Raw genomic sequence first — 17,530 nt, 5'->3', positions numbered from 1 at the left:
CCTTTCTCGGCCAAGTAAGTTGGTTACAGTTGTCATTTAGAATGCCATAATCTTTCATGACTAACCATTTCCTCCTAGAGATGCCACTCCATCTAGCTGCTGTAGCTCAGATTTCTTCCTCCCAGAGAGGAGGATGGAGGTTGTGGGTATGGGAAGTAGAGGTTGGAGTAGGGGGTGAAGTTCTCACAGTAGGGAGAAGGCTGTCCACCTGTTAGAGACAGGAAACAACTGGGGTGTGCAAGCCAGCTGTCCTTGTTCTATGGATGACAATTCCCAGCAGATTTTCCCCCTCATTTTAGTCTGCGACTATTACACACTAGATATATAGTTTTCTTGTCCTGGAATCTAATACTTCTATTAAAAGCTGTGCACTCCAGAAAGATCAGATGGCTCAAGTACTGTATTCTGGGGGTCTCCAGGATTTGATGAACTTCCTCTTCCAGAGGTGAACATTTCACCCAGAGTGATCTATCTACAAACTTTCAGATTTGAATATCTCCCAAATGCTTGTGAAATTGATGGCCAGAATTATCCCAAGGCAGGTGAAAAATGCTGCCCAACTGTGATCATGACACGCCCACTGACTTATAGCTCATTAGCCTCAGGACCACCCGAAGGAGCCTTTCCAGATGGATGGGTCTCCTTGCCCAAAGTGCTGTCCTCACACTGCCTGTGTTAGAATCATCTTGGGAGACGGAAGGGGTGGTTTGTCAAAAATGCACTTTCTTGGTTCCCACCCTCGACTCTGCATGTTAATGTCTAAACACAATGAAGTTATGGAATAATTGCTTTAGGCTGAAAAACTGGAAAAGTTGGAATGACCTTCTGTGGACCCCACCTCTATGCTAATAACCTTCTTGGTGTTTTTAGTTCTGGTCTAAAATGTAAAATTTGACACAGCTCAGGATCAAAACATACCATGCGTTATCTGGAAATTATTTCTTTATTAAAAAATAGTTTATTTCGGCACGCAGTAGGAAAACTGGCAAAGTCTTTCTTTTATGCTCTTTTATGCCATTGATGTACATATATACATAAAATTTAACAGCCTAAGAAATAACTCACATACCACAAAGAGTCACCCATTTAATGTATAGAGTTTAATGGTTTTTAGTATTTTCTCAGTTGTGCATCAGTCACCACAACTGAGATTTGATTTTAGAAAACAATTTGATTCTAGAACATTTTCATGACCCCCAAAGGAAGCCCTCTGCCCATCAGCAGTCATTTCTCATTCTGTCCAAATTCTGTGTAACTGCTAATCTACCTTCTGTCTTTATAGATTGTCTCTATAGATTTATTTTTTCTAGACATTTTGTGTAAGTGAAATCATTTAATACATGGTCTTTTGTGGCCAATTTCTTTCACTTGGCATGATGTTTTCAAGGTTCATCCATACTGGTGCAGGTTTCCATTGTATGGATGTGCCAAATTTTCTTCATCCATTGGTCAATTGGCTGTATACCTAGGAGTGGAATTGCTGGATCAAATGGTAACTTTGTGTTTAACATTTTGGGGAACTGCCAAGCTGGTTTTCAAAGTGCCTGAAATAGTTTACATTCCCACCAGCAGTGCACAGGGGCTCTCTCCCTCCTTGCAGAACACTTGTTATTTTCTGTTGTTTTGATCATAGTCATTCTGGTGGGCGTGAAATGGTACCTCATTATGGTTTTGCATCTACCTAATGACTAATGATGCTGAGCATCCTTTTGTGTTCCTGTTAGCCATTTGTATTTCCTCTTTGGAGTAAAGTCTATTTAAGTCCTTTGCCCATTTGAAAATTGTTATTTGTCTTATTATTATTGAGTTTTGAGAGTTCTTTAAATGTTCTTAATGCAAGTCCCTTGTCAGATATTCAGTTTGTCAGTATTTTTTTCCCATTCTGTGGACTATCTTTTCTTTCTCTTGGTAGTGACCTTAGAAGCACAGTTTTTAATTTTTATGAAATCCTATTTATCTAATTTTTCTCTTGGTGTCATATGTAAGAAACCATTTCCTAAGTGAAGGTTGGAGGGCTTTATTCCTATGTGTTCTAATGTTCTTGTTTTTAACACCTACATTTAGGTTTGTGATTCATTTTGAGTTAAATATTAACTTTTTGCATGTGTTATGGAGTAGGGGTACAACTTTTTTAATTTTTCTGTATGTGGTTTCTTGTTGTTCCAACACATTTTGTTAAAAGAGACTGTTCTTTTCCCCCACTGAATTCTCTTGGCACCCATGTTGAAAATCAGGTGGCCATAAATGTAAGGATTTTATTTCTGAACTCTTGATTTTACTGCATTTATTGTATGATCTATATACAGTACTACATGTACATAAATATGTGTGTGTGTAGAAGGGAGTCTTCAAACAAACTTAGTTGTGATTGATGTCTTTCCTTTGGCATTAATTTAGATGGTTAGGAAGTGGGATGAATTAAAAAGTCAGAATTTAAGACATTAACTGTATCAGAAGACTTGGCCATGCCGGGGGTAAGGAGGGTGGGTGGGTAACAGAGAAGCAGCGTTGTTGGATTGTTGTTAGATTTTTATTCTTGTTTTTCTTCCTCCTAACATGGAATGCATTTCTGAATGTTTGGAGTGGAACACATTTTAGCTCTCTGGTCCTTGGCTTAGCCCTGCCAGTAGAAAACTTGGTTAAGTGACCTTCATGGACTCTGACTGCCCTCCACACTGCACACAGATTCTCTGGGCCTGGGTTTCTTTAGCTGTGAAATAAAGGAGTTGGCTAGATTCTAATGCTTACCCTGTCTGCCCCCCCAGTCAGCTTAAAATTCTGTGATTTGTGTACCTGGCCACCCCTAAAGAGATGGTATGATTTATCTTAGTTGTCTCTGCATATAACTGAAAGAATAAAAACATAGCCTACTAATTTTCTCACATTATGTTGGTGGTTCTGGTGAGAAGAGGCAGGGCAGCAAATAAATGGTGGGATGGAAGCAACCCAGTCTCTTAGTTTAATGGTATAAAAAGCCTAGTCCTGTGTTCTTTGTGATGTTTCTTGGTTATTTTAATTTTTAATGATAAAATGCATGACAAAAAAGATTTTGTTGTGACACTGTGTGCTTCTGCTTTGTGGATATAGAGAGACTGCCTTACCTTGAGAGCAGTTAACTTACAGATAAATAGCTGGAACTTCTTTCAGAAATGTCTTATTTTTATTCTTGGGTTAGTGGGAATTTTAGAAATATAGGCTTTTAATTGTTCACAGCTGGTGCGTGAATATAGCGGTAATAATAATTAGGAATAAAATGGTTCACCTCTGAAGTTGTTAGTTTTAATCCACTAATTGTTTTTGATCTGAAGTCTGGCGGAGTCTAAGAGTGGAGCACTTGGAAGAGGTCCATGCTAGTTTTCGGTCAGGGAGTGTGCGTGTCCGCCTTGTCTTGCTAATTTGTTACAGTGACTTCAGTGGTTTGATTTTAATGTCTTCCACCTAAAAGCACACACACAAAACCAGCCCACCCTCAACAAAAATCCATCCAGACATTCTCACTGCAGAGCCCTGAAGTAGATGGAGCCATGAGCCTGTATCAGGCGTATCTGGGGAGCTTGCTGCCCCTCTGCAGTGGGACCCCGCCCGATGGAGATGACAGCCTTGTTAGGAGAGGAGGTGAGCTGGACTTAAGCTCCTGTGAATGGAGGCTGAACGCCAGTGCGGCACTCCTTCCTTACTTCCCTGGGATAAAAAGAACTCTTCCAGTTCCCTAGGTGGTAGACCCAGATCATAAAGCTGAGTTTATACACTTTATCCCTCTCACTTTGCTTTTTGTAAAGTCTTCAGAGTCCAAAGTATTAAGACAATTTATTGGTGGAATTTACTCTCCATGGTTTCCTAATGGTCCATCATAGAGAAATTTTTCTAAATGATAAATATTTATTAGAGAATAAGTATTTTAAAACGTGTATTTTGGAATAGTGATTTGGATGGAATGAGTAGTCCAGGAAACTTTAAAGCAACAACAAAATAGATTTCATATGAGAACATGTAGTTACATCAAGTTGTCAAAAGATACTCCTTTTACCTTGGATAACTTGGGGAGAAAAAAACCTTTAAATTTACACTTCATATGGGAAAGGAATGTAAATGCTAATTTATGTTATTTTTAGAAGTGGTAATGTCACATTAATTATATGAGCAAATTGATAGCTTCTCATAATTTATGCTGGCCACTAATTTGGCTGAGGCAGTCAACAGTTGTTATCTGGAACTATCCTTTTTTTTTCTTAATTAAAAAAATTTTTTTTTAGTTGAAGTATAGTCAGTTTACAATGTGTCAATTTCTGGTGTACAGCATAATGTTTCAGTCATACATATACATACATATATTCCTTTTCATATTCTTTTTCATTACAGGTCACTACAAAATACTGAATATAGTTCCCTGTGCTGTACAGTAGGACCTGTTGCTTACTTACTTTATATAGTGTTGGAACTGACTCTCATAACACATCCTCTTCACTTTTCTCACAGGACTTCCTGGAACAAGATGACTTTTGCCAGGTAGAGTTGATAAAAGAATCTTGCCAAGAAAACTTGGTAATGACAACTTTTTTACTTTTGAATGAGTACACATTGTTAAAAAAAAAAACAAACCTCTTGAAACTACAAATAGGACTTTTTACAAACTTAAGATGTGAGTCACATTGTATTTCCAGGAAAGCAAGGTGGAATTGTTTTTACTTTTGAGGGCTGTGAAAGTGATGTAGAGAGAGGTTGTGACTTGGTGGAAACGCTAGATCAGTGTTAGGAATTAGTGTGAGATCCATCAGTGCAGCGTTTTTCTAAGTGGATGATTTTAGTTCTACTCACTTTTGCTATTTCATGAAATCTGGTCTGTCGTAGTGTATAGAGGGACAGCAGTAGTCCCTTCAGTAAGGAGGCCCACTTCCCTGCCCCTCGAAGACTCTTCCCACCCCAAGCTGTTTATATGGGATCAGCATGTGGACGCTGTGCATGCTTATGTTTTTTAAGTGTTTGCTTCTGGAGAGCCAGCTTGAAAAAGGAAAACAGGAAAATCCATTGGCATTTTGAGAGTTGAATCCACAGAAGATGTTGTTTGCAATGTGCCGAAAACATAAGGTCCAAACAGCCGGAACAGGCTTGGTGCCAGGCAATTTCACTGTGAGAGAAAGAGGAGGTCTGAAGCCGTCCTTTTAGGATTATCTCCAACCCAGCAGCTGCTGTCTGAGTTTGATTATGCACATCCTGCTCTGGGAGACCTGCATTAACCCGCCGGCCCCTGGGGAATGTCAGGGCTCCCTTTTAAACAAAAGACTCTTCCCCTGGACACCCAAGGGCAAAAGCCAAAACAATATGGAGGTTAAAAGAAGGTGGAGCTTTTTGAAGATTGGATTGGAGAGAACAATCCAGGAAGGAAACTGATGGCAGAATTTCGGAACTGCAAGAGCCTTCTAAGACCCTTTAATTTTGCAGATGAAGGAGCGGAGGCCTGGGGAAGTTATGTGACTCGCCCGAGGAGAACCAGTCAGAACTGAACTCCGGGTCTCCTGGTCCCCAGGTTACAGCTGTTTTGTACGGTACCACATTCTTAATGACATGAATCTCACGTCAGTTTGAATGATCCATTTTGTATTTTTGAAAATTGAGCTGAAAGAGAAGAAACTTTTAAAAAGCATTTGGAATGAGGAGTTAACCAGGCATATGCAGAGTTTCCTTTAAGGCAGTAGCGTTTCACCAGTGGGGAAATCTTCATAAGTGCACCAGGAAATAGATTATTCCAGCAAATTCTGTGTGTTACTCCTTTTTAAAAAAAAAAATCACCCTTTTTAATTTTTTGGGGAGGAAGTAATTAGGTTATTTATGTATTTATTGGTGGCACTGGGGATTGAACCCACAACCTTGTGCATGCTGGTGTGCACTCTACCACTGAGCTGTGCCCTGCCTCCGTATATGATTCTTAAAGGCAAAACAGGCAGATTGGAGAGGTGTTGGGAGGCACAGCTTGAGTCTAGGAAGACTGCTCTGCAAACTAGCAAGCGTGTTTATGTAATGAACTCTTTTGTTCAGCGATGGTGGTGCTGGAGCAGGGCTGCAGCCTCTGAGGATTTATGGCCTCCAGTCTGGAGAAGGTAGGTGGGCTCACATTATCTGTATTGAAGAATGTGTGTGGGGTCCTTGAGCCCAAGGCAGTCCAGGTAACAAAGGGCTTTGTCAAAGAGGATGGCTGTCTAGAGTTCTTGGAAAGTAATGTCTTGTGGTTTGTTTCACATCTGTGTTGGGAAGTGAGAATTTGCCCTGCGCTGTGGTTGTAACAAGGTCCCCAGTTTTCTTCCTTTTAAAGATTGGGAAGCTAATTTCTGGTAGAAAATAATACATTAAATCCAGGGATATCGCTAAAACGTGGATGGATGCTTTCTCTTCTTGCCCAATGAAAGGACTGAGCTGTTAAGAGTTCTGACTGGTAGAATGGAATTATGTTTGACTCAGCAAGAGAGAAAAACCAGGATGACTTTATTCACTCACGTGCCAAGTGGATTTGGAATCTTTTTATACTTTTTTTTAATAGTGGGCTTTTTCATAAACTATTCAATTTTCAAGGTTATGTTGACTGTGAGCTGAGTATCCTTTTCTGTATCCCACCATCCTTTCTACAAAACTTAGAAAATACCACAGTTAAGATACTCACTTGAGATACAGTTGGAATGTCTTTGTTTGCATTTATTCTCTTTCTAGGATTTTGGTGACGTCTGTAGCTGAAAATTAAGAGGTGACGGGAGGTCTGGAGCACGTCCTAAATAGGCAAACGTGAGAACCTTCTTTTAAAGCTAAGCCTTGGGAATATCTCTTATTTAGTGGCCTAATTAGGACATGCCTGTGTCTGTTTATTGACTGACCAGCTTTTGAAGTACAACTGTTGCATGAAAGTGAAATTTTCAAGTAGTTACCTGATTTTTTTTCCCCCTCTGCCTGGAGAAAAGTTGGGGCACAGGGTGAAGCTATGTATTATTTTCGTTGTTCTTCACCAAAGACACCGTTTTGGGTCCTTTGGAAAGAGAAGGTTATCAAAAGGTCATTAATCTTCCCTCTGTTGTTTCCCTTAATTGATAGCAGCAGCTCTTTGTCCCTTTGGGAAACACTCTCTTAATGCTATTTTTATGCTGTAATGATATCAAAGGAGGAAACTAAAGTGATTTTCTCTGTAGGCAGTTATTCCAGTGTATGATATGTTATGAAACTTTTTGGAGAGCTGTTTAGATGACTAAGATAGGGAAAGTAACTTAAGGATCTCTGATCTCTGATTTGAGATAGTTATTAAGCTAATTGGATATTTAGAGCAAAATGAGCAGTTTCAGGATGTGGAGGGTAAGATAAGTCCTGTGTATGTACGGCTTTTGAATTGTCACCTCGACCAGAAGTAACGTCCCCCTGGTGGCAGCTTTCTCTGGGAAGGGGAGATACATATGTCAGTTTCTGGATTAGTTTCACACAAATGAAGTGAATTTCCCACCTGCTGCTCTTTGCCTGGGGTTAGAATTTTTCCCTTTCACTGCTTGTCACTCGGCCTTTGAATGGAAATGTGTCCTCCCTTTCAGAGCCAGGAGAGTCTGTGTAATTCATCAGGAAAAATTTCTCCAGGGACTTATTAATTCAGTTGGACCGTAGTCAGTGGCTCACCCTACAGTGATAAACCTCTGAATTTGAAATCTCTTTAAAAATTGTATTTTTCTATTCTTCAAAAAATGTATACAATGGATTTCTCAGCAGCTAAAAATCCCACATTGTATAGCACTGTCATTCTCTGTAATCTCTTTCATAGAAGATTTGATGGTGTTTTGCTGCTGAAGCTGAACCGCATTAACATGAAGTTCAGGCTTTGGAAGTGTGGAAGTCGTTCAGGAATAATGACTGGGAGAGCCTTTAGATCTCCTTGAAGAAGGAAGATGAATGTATGGTGAATACACATGAATACCCCGTGTTTGAAAATGTTACTTATTAATTTGGGTTGGGGGTTAAGCCAGCCCCTGGTGCATTGGGCCTCTTCCAGGAGTGGCGCTTGGAGTCCTGGGTGCTATTAGAGAGGAGCCTTTCATTCTCAGCATTCTAGGGGAGATTTACATCTGTAAGCTGGATAAAAATATAGGTGGCAAGGTGATTAGTTTAATTGGCCCACTCTTATAATTATTCTGTAGGAGGTGTCGGTGGGATGGCTATTATAACCCAAAATGCCTGGTAGGAAGGGGAGGAGGCTCATTGAGAGCAGCAGCAACACTATAAAACATTGGTTTATATGTGCATTTAATAACCAGTGACGCTGGCACTGTAAGAAGGATGGAGGAATTCAGAATCCACCCTAAAAAAGAGGTGGGCTTTTTTTTCAAGGCTAACTGTGGGGAAGTCTGCTAATGATTTCTCTTCCCTTAAAATAGCCCACAGGGAAACAGGATTTGATGAATGTTGCCTTGCTCCAAGTGTTTGTAACTTTCAGCTGGTCATTTATTCTGAAGGTGTTGCAACAGACAGGGTGGCCACAAGGGTGGTGGTGGTTTAGCTTCTTTCAGAAAAAGCCCAGTCGAGGGTCATGTTGTAAAGTGGAGCGTTTTTCTTTCACATAAAAGGGCAGGGACTGTTAGACAGATAGCCAGCCAAGAAGTAGGGAGCAGGCTTTTCAGAACGTGCTGCGTTGGGAAAGTATGTGTGGAATGTCGTGGTTCAGGAACCAGGGGCCTCGATGTGAATCCAGGTACCCGCCTCGTGCTGTTTTCCCGGAGGCAGAAACTGTAGCCAGATGAACCAAAAATAAAATTGACGGCTTTATTGGGTATTCTTTTCATGAAATTCAGCTTTCTGATGTGCACATATATCACTCTGGGGATGTCATTATACACGGCTGACCTTTTGTTTGGGGGAGCTGCTGCAGCTGGCTGGCTGTGCCGCTCCGCTCTGCTCGGCTTTGATTACGGCCCACATCTGTTGAGCATGTGAGATATATATATATATATATTTTTTTTTTCTTCTGAAGCACAACTGGCTAAAAAGATTTAATGGAAACCAGTCAGAACTTATTTCAGTTAGACATTCCAGTTTGGGATCTCAGCTCTTTCGGTTTCAGATGTAGAAGATAAAGCTTCCTCGAAGTTGCTGTTGGAGGCAGCATCAGCAAGTCTCCTTGGAGGAAACTAATTTGAAAGGACACCTACACCCCAGTGTTCACAGCAGCACTATTTACAATAGCCAAGACATGGAAACAACCTCAGTGTCCATCAACAGATGACTGGATAAAGAAGTTGCGGTATATTTATACAATGGAATACTACTCAGCCATAAAAAGAATCAAATAATGCCATCTGCAGCAACATGGGTGGACCTGGATATCATCATTCTAAGTGAAGTAAACCAGAAAGAGAAAGAAAAATGCCATGTGATATCACTCATATGTGAAATCTAAAAAAAAGACACAAATGAACTTATTTACAAACACCTCACCCCCATCAAGGGGAGAGGATTAAACAGTGAGCAAAAAATGAAAAAGGCCTTTCCCTTTTCATTTTGAGAATTAAGGGCCATCATAAATACTTGGGATCCATTGCAAAGACAAAGGGCCAATCCACGGAACCCCAGATTGGGTTTTGTACTGACCATGTATGTGGCCATGGTCAGGGCACCTGATTTCTCTTGTCTCTGTTGGACCATCCATAAAATAGAAACAGTGGTACTGCTTCAAGGAAGGCTTGAAAGGCACTCCCAGGGCTCCTGGATCTGCAGGGAGCTGGGTCTGGCCACTGGCCTGGAGGGGCAGAGGTAGGTTTCCTCTGGAAAGTGATGGTGCCATACAACAGTCTTCCTGGTGACTGGGTGACTCCAGTTCCTAATTCTTGGCTCTGTTTTGGGATGTCAGAGTCCTGTTCTTCATTCTGTACAACTCCTGCTGATTTTTAGCACTGACCTATCCAGGGTTTATTTCAACAGCTGACTTGGTGTCTGATCCATAGTAGGTGCTCAGTTAACACTGGTTGAGCAAATGCACCCCATGGGGAAGAGGGACTTCGTGCCTGTTGACAGGTGGGGAGAGATCATGCCTGGGGACAGGTTTACGAGCTTCATTGTATCTGTCCCTGGAGTGTTTGCACCCTCTGTAGCAATAGAGGCACTGCTGCCATGTCATAAATATCGCGAAGAATCATTCTTTGTTTTCCACTGCCCTTGTCCTTGTCACTGCTTGTCTAGGCACTCCAGGAGATTCCCAGCTGTTCTCCTGCCTCTGTTGGACACTTTGATGCTAATCTAGCCGTCCACTCTTACTGTTCTCTTTATCCTTCTAAAACCGAAATCTGATCACGGCAGTCTCCTTGCTACTTAAAGACCTTCAGTGGCTCCCTGTTGCCTCCAGTAGAGTGCACACTCCTTGCTCCTGGGGCACAAAGCCCTCTGGCCTGGCCCTGGTGCCTCTGCTTTGTCAGATCTCGGGCCTCCTTGGGCAGACCTAAAGCCTGCTGGGGGAGAGGGGTGGGGCTCTGATCTACTGTCTGGGGTTAGATCTGCTGGGTTTTAAAACCAGGGAGTTTTAAAACCTGTTGTGAATTGTGTCTCGAAATGAGCTGAGAATCATCATATTTGGGACACATCAATAGGCTATACGTTAAAAAAAAAAGGTATTGAATGTTTGGAACAGGAGTATAATAATTCATGTTCAGTGACTGGAGAAAATTGAGATGTTAAGGGAGCTTTGCATATAGTCTTCAGAAATCAATTCAATAAGAAGTGTTTTTCACCGATCCTTTAGTTTTCCTGGAAGAATAATGTATATGTATAGGAACATACATATACATAGGTATTTTAATTTGGAAAAGGAATGAGACAGAGACTTGTACTAATGGAGATTACAACTTATTAGAAAGCTATAATAATAAAAGAGGATAACATGGGTGCAAAAATATACAAATACTCAAAATAGCACCCCTCAAAATTTTCCAGGGTGTACAATAACAATTCTATGATAAGTCCTTGGGGGAAGGTACAGATTATCTGGTTAAAGGAGGTTGTAAAATTGGATACTTAAAAACAAACAAACAAACAAACCCCACACACAGTCTGTTTAGATTCTTGCCTCAGGTCATCACCAAAATATCATTCATGTGGACTCAGTTATATATTTTTAAAACACTAAACCGAAAAAAAAAAATTGGAGGATACTTGATCTCTGAATGAGGATGTCTTTTTAAGCCTGAAAGCAAGAAACTTAGTGATTGCCCAACTCGAGTACATAAAATAATTCCTTTTAGCAAGGAATTATAAATGACTAATAATGAATCACTAGTGTCGAAAATGTAAACCAAAACAAGTGTTCATTGTTCTATCATCATATTAGGAAAGATTTAGAAAGTACGAATATGCATAGACACCCTTTCTAGAAAGAAATGTGATTTAAAATAAATTCTAAATAAAATATTTTTAAATTGTTTGCATTTACATACACTGGGGGACTATTTCTATCTAAAAAGCTAGTGTAAGTTATTTAAAAATGAAAATCTCGAAGTTTTATAACTTTGGTTTTTCATCTTAGTTTTGTTGTTACTGTTGTTTTAAACATCCTTTAGCCTTTGGGTTGTCCAGAAGAGAGGCACCTATAATTTGCTACTTTTAATCATGTACTTCTCCATATAAAATGTGCAGAGAGATAAACCAATTCAGAAAACGTGCCTTATAAAGGAGATTTATGGTCCTTGGTATCCTAGAAGACCATGATGAGGCATCCTGTGTGAAAGACAAGTCGTCTTAGACGCCAGTTTCTGAAATGTTCAAATTGTAATTCATAGGGTGACTTTGAACAAGCTGCTTGACCTCTCTGGGTCTCAATATCCTCATCTGTAAAATGGGAGAGTTGGGTTAGCTCACCATTTCCCAACTAGGATGCTGTGGCACAGCTGTGCCAAGATTCTCATGTCCCTGAGCCCTCGGGGCAGCTGGACAGAGCCCGCAGTGAAGCCACAGATCCGTCATCTCCAGCCAAGAGCAGCCATTTCTCCCAGTAAGTTATGCAGATACCACCCTAAGTCATAGTGAGTTGTTCTACTTTTAAATTCAACAGGTGAAAGCTAGGTGGAGGGGAGCATTTCAGGTATCATAATGAACCACTCATCCTTTCCAGTCAGTATTCAATAGCATGTTAAAAAATGAATGGAGGAAAATGTTATCAGTAATTATTTGTGGTGGCAGACTTAGGGCTAATTTTTGTTCTCATTTATAATATTCTCTATCTTTCAAATCTGCTGTTAGGAATGGGTTAAGTTTAAAATAAGAATGGTAATTAAAAACAAATTCTCCCTGTAGCCGTCCTTATATTCCAAAGCTCCGTCAGTATAGGTGGCCGCCGTGGCTGTCGGTGTTTCTGATGAAAATAAAACACCGAACCTGGAACGGTTTTCTCTTTATGTAAATATCCTGGGGCACTTGTATCCCAGGATTTCTTGCTCAGTGCTTATTTGCAAGGCTGGTTTAAAGTGTTTGAAGTAACCTTTGAGCAGAAGGCTTGTCTGCTGAGGGAGTTCGAAGCCTTTTCCTTACTCAAGGGTAGCTTACCCCGAAAGTCTTCTTCCTCCCCCAGATGCTTTCTTTCCTCCCTTTTCCCTTCCCTGTGATCCTGGAATTACGGAATAATTCTTTCTTTGTTCTTCTTGATCGCCGGCTTGTATAGGTTGGATGTCCCTTGTGTCCGCTTAGCTGAGCGATGGAGATTCTGTTTTTAAATTGTCCTTTATTTGGCAGCCCTGTAGCTCCTTACTCATAATTGTCTTTCCTCTCCCACCTCCCTCCGGCTTATTTACCTTTTTCTGGTAATGAGTTGCCTGGAACTTTCCAACGTGTTAGTTTAAACTAGTTTGGGGAAGGTGGGCTTTTTTTTTCCCCCCTTTGTTGGTTTTGCTTTACTTTGAGGATAAACACTGTAGACATCAAAGGTGTTTAAACCTTGTTTTCTCTTGATTTAAGTAGGTGTTTTGATTGGCTCCAAACATTTTAATTCTATGAAAAGTGTGATTGTTTTGTCTAAAGAATGGAGGTGATGGGCACATGGGTAATTCAAAGTGCCATGATAATTCTTCAGCAGAATTTTAGAATGATCAGTAGTGAGGCTACCATGGTGTATAGTAATTACTTATAAAAGTTAGAATATACTATACTATTGTTGGTATTGAAGCTATGCTGACTGTAGATTACTTTCTTTTATGTGATGCTTTGGGGTCTTACAGTGTGCCTTGACATTCTGAGCAGAGATAATCAACTAAGATATTACATAATAGAAATTTCTAATTGGTAGAATGCTAGTAAAGAACACTGTAATTACCTGTATAATTTTTACAGTACTGTTGATTTCTTACAGTGATGCCATTGCAGTGTGAGCCATTGTAACAGATTTGTTAAATACTTCCTCTTAATACAGCTCCATGCTCGGCACTGCAGGTGACAGAATCACGTGGTAGTTGGCCACGGGCAGTAGCTCAGACTTAAAATTATAGTTACAAGATGTCAGAGCTAATGGGGACCCCGAGGCCATCTAGTCCAGTGCTTCCCAGCCGTTTTCACATCATGGCACACATCGAAAAGGTTTGCACAGCTCACTGCAGGGAAACAAATGGCTGCTTTTGGCTGGAGGTGATGGTTCTGGAGCCTCCATTGTGGGCGCTGTCCAGCTGCCCTGAGGGCCAAGGGGCATCAGAATCTTGGCACTGCTGTGCCGGTGAATCTTAGTTGGGAAATTAACCCAACCCTCGCATTTTACAAATGGACATCTGTGATTACACATCGACACCCGGAGAGGTCTGGTGGCTTGTTCAAGGTCACACAATGAATTAGTGATGTCATAGTAGACAGAACTTGAGCATTTCAATCACTGGAGTCTGAGTCGACTTCTTTTATGTAGAATGCCTCTTTATGGTCTTTCCGAGGTTGTTAAAGACCATGAAGACCTTTTGTAAGCATGTTTCCCCCAAGTTTACTATCTCTTTGCTGTATTTTATATGGCAAAGTATATGATTAAGAGTAGTAAATTATACATTTGTTTCTTTTGGACAATCTAAAGAATAAAAGATTGTTTTAAAAAAAACCAACAAAATTAAGGTTATGAAACGAAAAAAAGTCCAGTATATGTAAAAACCACCAAACCATCGTATGTATGTATGTGTGTATTTGTTTATTGGCAGCACTTGGGACTGAACCCAGGACTTCGTGCATGCTAAGCAAGCATGCGCTCTACCACTGAGCTATACCCTCCCCCGGCCAAATCATTTTAAAATATTTTAATTTGTACAAATCAAAAATGTACTCGATGTATAAAACTTGTAAGTTTGGGAGTTACCTTGCTTTTGAAATTCAAGAGATAAAAGTAAGATGGAAAAGAAAATTTAAAATGTAAGTTTCATCATGAACCACCATCCCTTACATTTACCAGCTGCTGACCTATTTAAGCTCCATACTAGGTAACTGTGGTTGTCTGTTGTAGTTTTATGATTCACTTCTGGTGACTTCTGAGTTCTCCTTCCACCGCATGGTATGACTCAGTGATTCTAGGGTAACTGGCTCAGTTCAGCCTCACATACATTCATGTGTGTGCCAGTCAGGTGAGTCCTGGAACGTGGCGTCTCATGTTCAGTTCCTTGACTGAACTGCAAACTCTGTGCCAATTTAGGACAGTTTATGGTGTGCTAGGGTTGTGCCATCAGATTGAGTTGTTCCATCAGTATCTCAACATGTATAGTCTAGACTCGCATCACCTACCATTAACAGCTGTATGACCTTGAAGTTCCTTCCTTAATCTCTCTCTGTGTCTCCTTTTTCTCATCTGTACAGCAGGGGGATCATAGTCCCTGCCTGCTGGGCTTGTTGCACAGATTAAATACGTTTATAAATGCAAAGACTTAAGAAAAACACCTGGCACGTAGTAAACCCACAATAAATGTTAGCTGTTTTTATTACTATTATTTGCCACCATGTATTGTCATTGAGTAGAGGGCAGGCAGGACCTTCAGATGGAGCTAAGAGTGCCCCTACTTCTGTCAGTCTCAGACTTACACCTTTTATAAAAATAGTAGTCACCTAACTGAGTGCTTGGGGCACCAGCAGTGAGACTCTCGCCAGGTACCTCCAGCTGCCTGCTCTTTGAGGGGTCTTTTTGTTGGGCTTTCTTCTTTGTGGAAAAATAAAAAGGAAGCCTACCTCCCGAGATGTGAGTGAAGTATATTTTTCCCTGTAGTTAACATTAAATTCTGGTCATTCTTTTGCAGAATGTTGTGTAATAAGAAGGAGGGATAAAGACTCCAAGTTTTGGTTTTCCTAAGGCTGCAAGTAACTGATATCTGGATGGAATCGGGGCTTTTTCGGTCATGCGCTCCTCCAGAGAGTGTAAGGGAAGGAGCTGGAGCTTTGAATTCCGACAGGCTGGTGTTGGCTTTTGGCCCACGTATGGCAGTGAATCCTGGGCTGGGGTTTTCTGTCTTGAACAGTCCTCCAGTGGGGAGCCACCTCCTACAGGTGTTGCCAGCCACTGGGATGTGGTATAAGAGACTTAGCGAGGCGCCTGGAACATAGACTGTTTGCATGAACGTGACCTCTCTTTTCTGATTTTATTGTTGCCCAAGTGTGGTGCTTTTTTTTAAACTGCATCTTTGGGCAGGCTTGTGTGGTAGCCCATATGAGGCTGTTCATGCCAGTGGCCTTTTCATGGTGAGTTTCAATGAATGGTTCTCAAGCTCCTTGTCCTCTCCCATCTTCCCCCACGGACTTTTTTAGCATCATTCTTAGTTATTCCAACTCCTTAGTTTTGTCACCCGGGTTTTCAGTTCTCTCATCACAACCTCTAGCCTCACGATGCTCCTTGCTGTCTCAGTGTAAGTGTTCAGTATCCCCTCACTCATAGGATTCCCAGATAAAATACAGGGTTTTCAGTTAAAATGTCATTTTAGATAAACAGCCAAGTTTCTTTTTTTTTTTTTTTTTTTTTTAGCATAAGTATGTCCCATGCACTACTTGGGGTATAATTATACTGAAAAGTATTCATTATTTGAAATTCACATTTAACTGAGCATCCCTTATTTTTAAGTCTGGCAACTCTGAGTATCTGTACCAGTCATGCTGTTGTAACTCACTCCCAGAGTGGTGTATTTTGGCCTTAAGGATACCAAGAGGAATAAGAGAGGCTTCCCAGGGAATTCCTGAGGCCTTGTATTGACTGCCTTGAGAAGAAAATGCCTGCAAGTTAATAGGAGAGGCTGATAGTCAGTAGGGAATTCCGTGATGTCAGGACATGAGATTTATATCTACTTTGATTTGGGAGATTGACACGATATAAAAAGATGGTCATTCAGCAGTTAAGTGTTACATTCGGCAGTTTTATGAAACGTAGAAGTGGCTTTTTCATGCTGCTTAAAGGCGTGATATTGACCGGGAAAACCCAAGCAGGAATAATTCGTGTTTGTCAACTAGGAACATTTACGGAAATGTCCAGGGGGAATACCGAAGTAATTGGATGACATGGGCTTGCCCAGCAAGGAATCTAATTTATGGGTGAGAAATGTGAAGATAGAATGGCTTATCCCAACTTCTCTTTCTCTTCTTTTTCTTTTAATTTCCCTCCTTAGAGACAGTACTAAGACTGCCACTGTGGACAGGAATCATCACATGAGGGTTGGTTGTGGCCCGAATGCTCCCAAGGACAGGTTCCACAGATGCTCCCAGATATTTCTTTTCTGGCTGGGGGTGGTCATCCTCTTTACTGAGTGTCTTGTGTGTGCCTGGCAGGGCTGTAGGTGCTGGGGCACCAGCAGTGAGTGACAGGAGCACAGTCCCAGTTCCGTTGAGCTTGTGTTCCATCATTGTGGGCGCTTTGAGAAATACAAAGATGTCCCAGGTCTGGAGGAAATCCCGGACTCCAGGCGCCTAGTTAGGATTGGTTCCTGTGCACTTTCCCTCTGTTCAATTAGAGAAGGAGTCTGCTGTTGGCCAGAACACTGGAAACCTGTCTGCCTTGTCGTCTGGAAAGTTCATCAAACCTCAAGTCCCTCACTGAGGGCTTTTACACCAGAATCTCCAGTAGCCCACCCAAGCTGACAGTGGCAGGCTGTAATACAATGGCTGGTCAACAGTCGATCAATTTATCTTCATAAAATGATGAAGGAACCCTTCGCCTTATGTCCAATAGCAGGCCTCCTAATACTGGTGTGTTATCAGTGCCTCTGTAGGAGTCTACTGCTATGAAAAATGGTGGAGCTTGGTTAATTCTAAGACATTTTGATACATTTTAGGGGAGTTAAAAAGACTGCACTGTGATAACAAGATTTTTCTTCCTCACCAGAAGAATTTACAAATGGTACAGAGTAAGAAAGAAGGCTCATGGTTCTGGAAGTTCAAAAAAAATTTTTTTTTTTTGGATAAGAGAGGAAATAAGCCTGATTTTAAACCTCTTGGAATTTAACTCTTGTTTGTATTCTTGGGCTTTCTTGGGCTGCTTGGGGTTCCCCAGCCTGAAGTTTATGGGCCTTCATAGTGTCCAATGTCACAAAATTCTCAGAAAATT

The 17,530-nt window shown here is 41.0% G+C and overlaps 1 protein-coding gene across 1 annotated transcript in view; it reads left to right on the top strand.

Annotated features, from left to right (window-relative positions):
• Nucleotides 1-17,530, top strand: part of SDC2 (syndecan 2) — a 103,856-nt gene that overhangs the window by 20,473 nt on the left and 65,853 nt on the right. The window lies entirely within an intron of this gene.

The sequence above is a fragment of the Camelus ferus genome, chromosome 25 (assembly GCF_009834535.1).
Source record: "Camelus ferus isolate YT-003-E chromosome 25, BCGSAC_Cfer_1.0, whole genome shotgun sequence".
In the NCBI taxonomy this organism is placed as follows: Eukaryota; Metazoa; Chordata; class Mammalia; order Artiodactyla; family Camelidae; genus Camelus; species Camelus ferus.
Note: the sequence above shows the minus strand (reverse complement) of the source record. Positions and strands in the feature narration are given on the sequence as shown.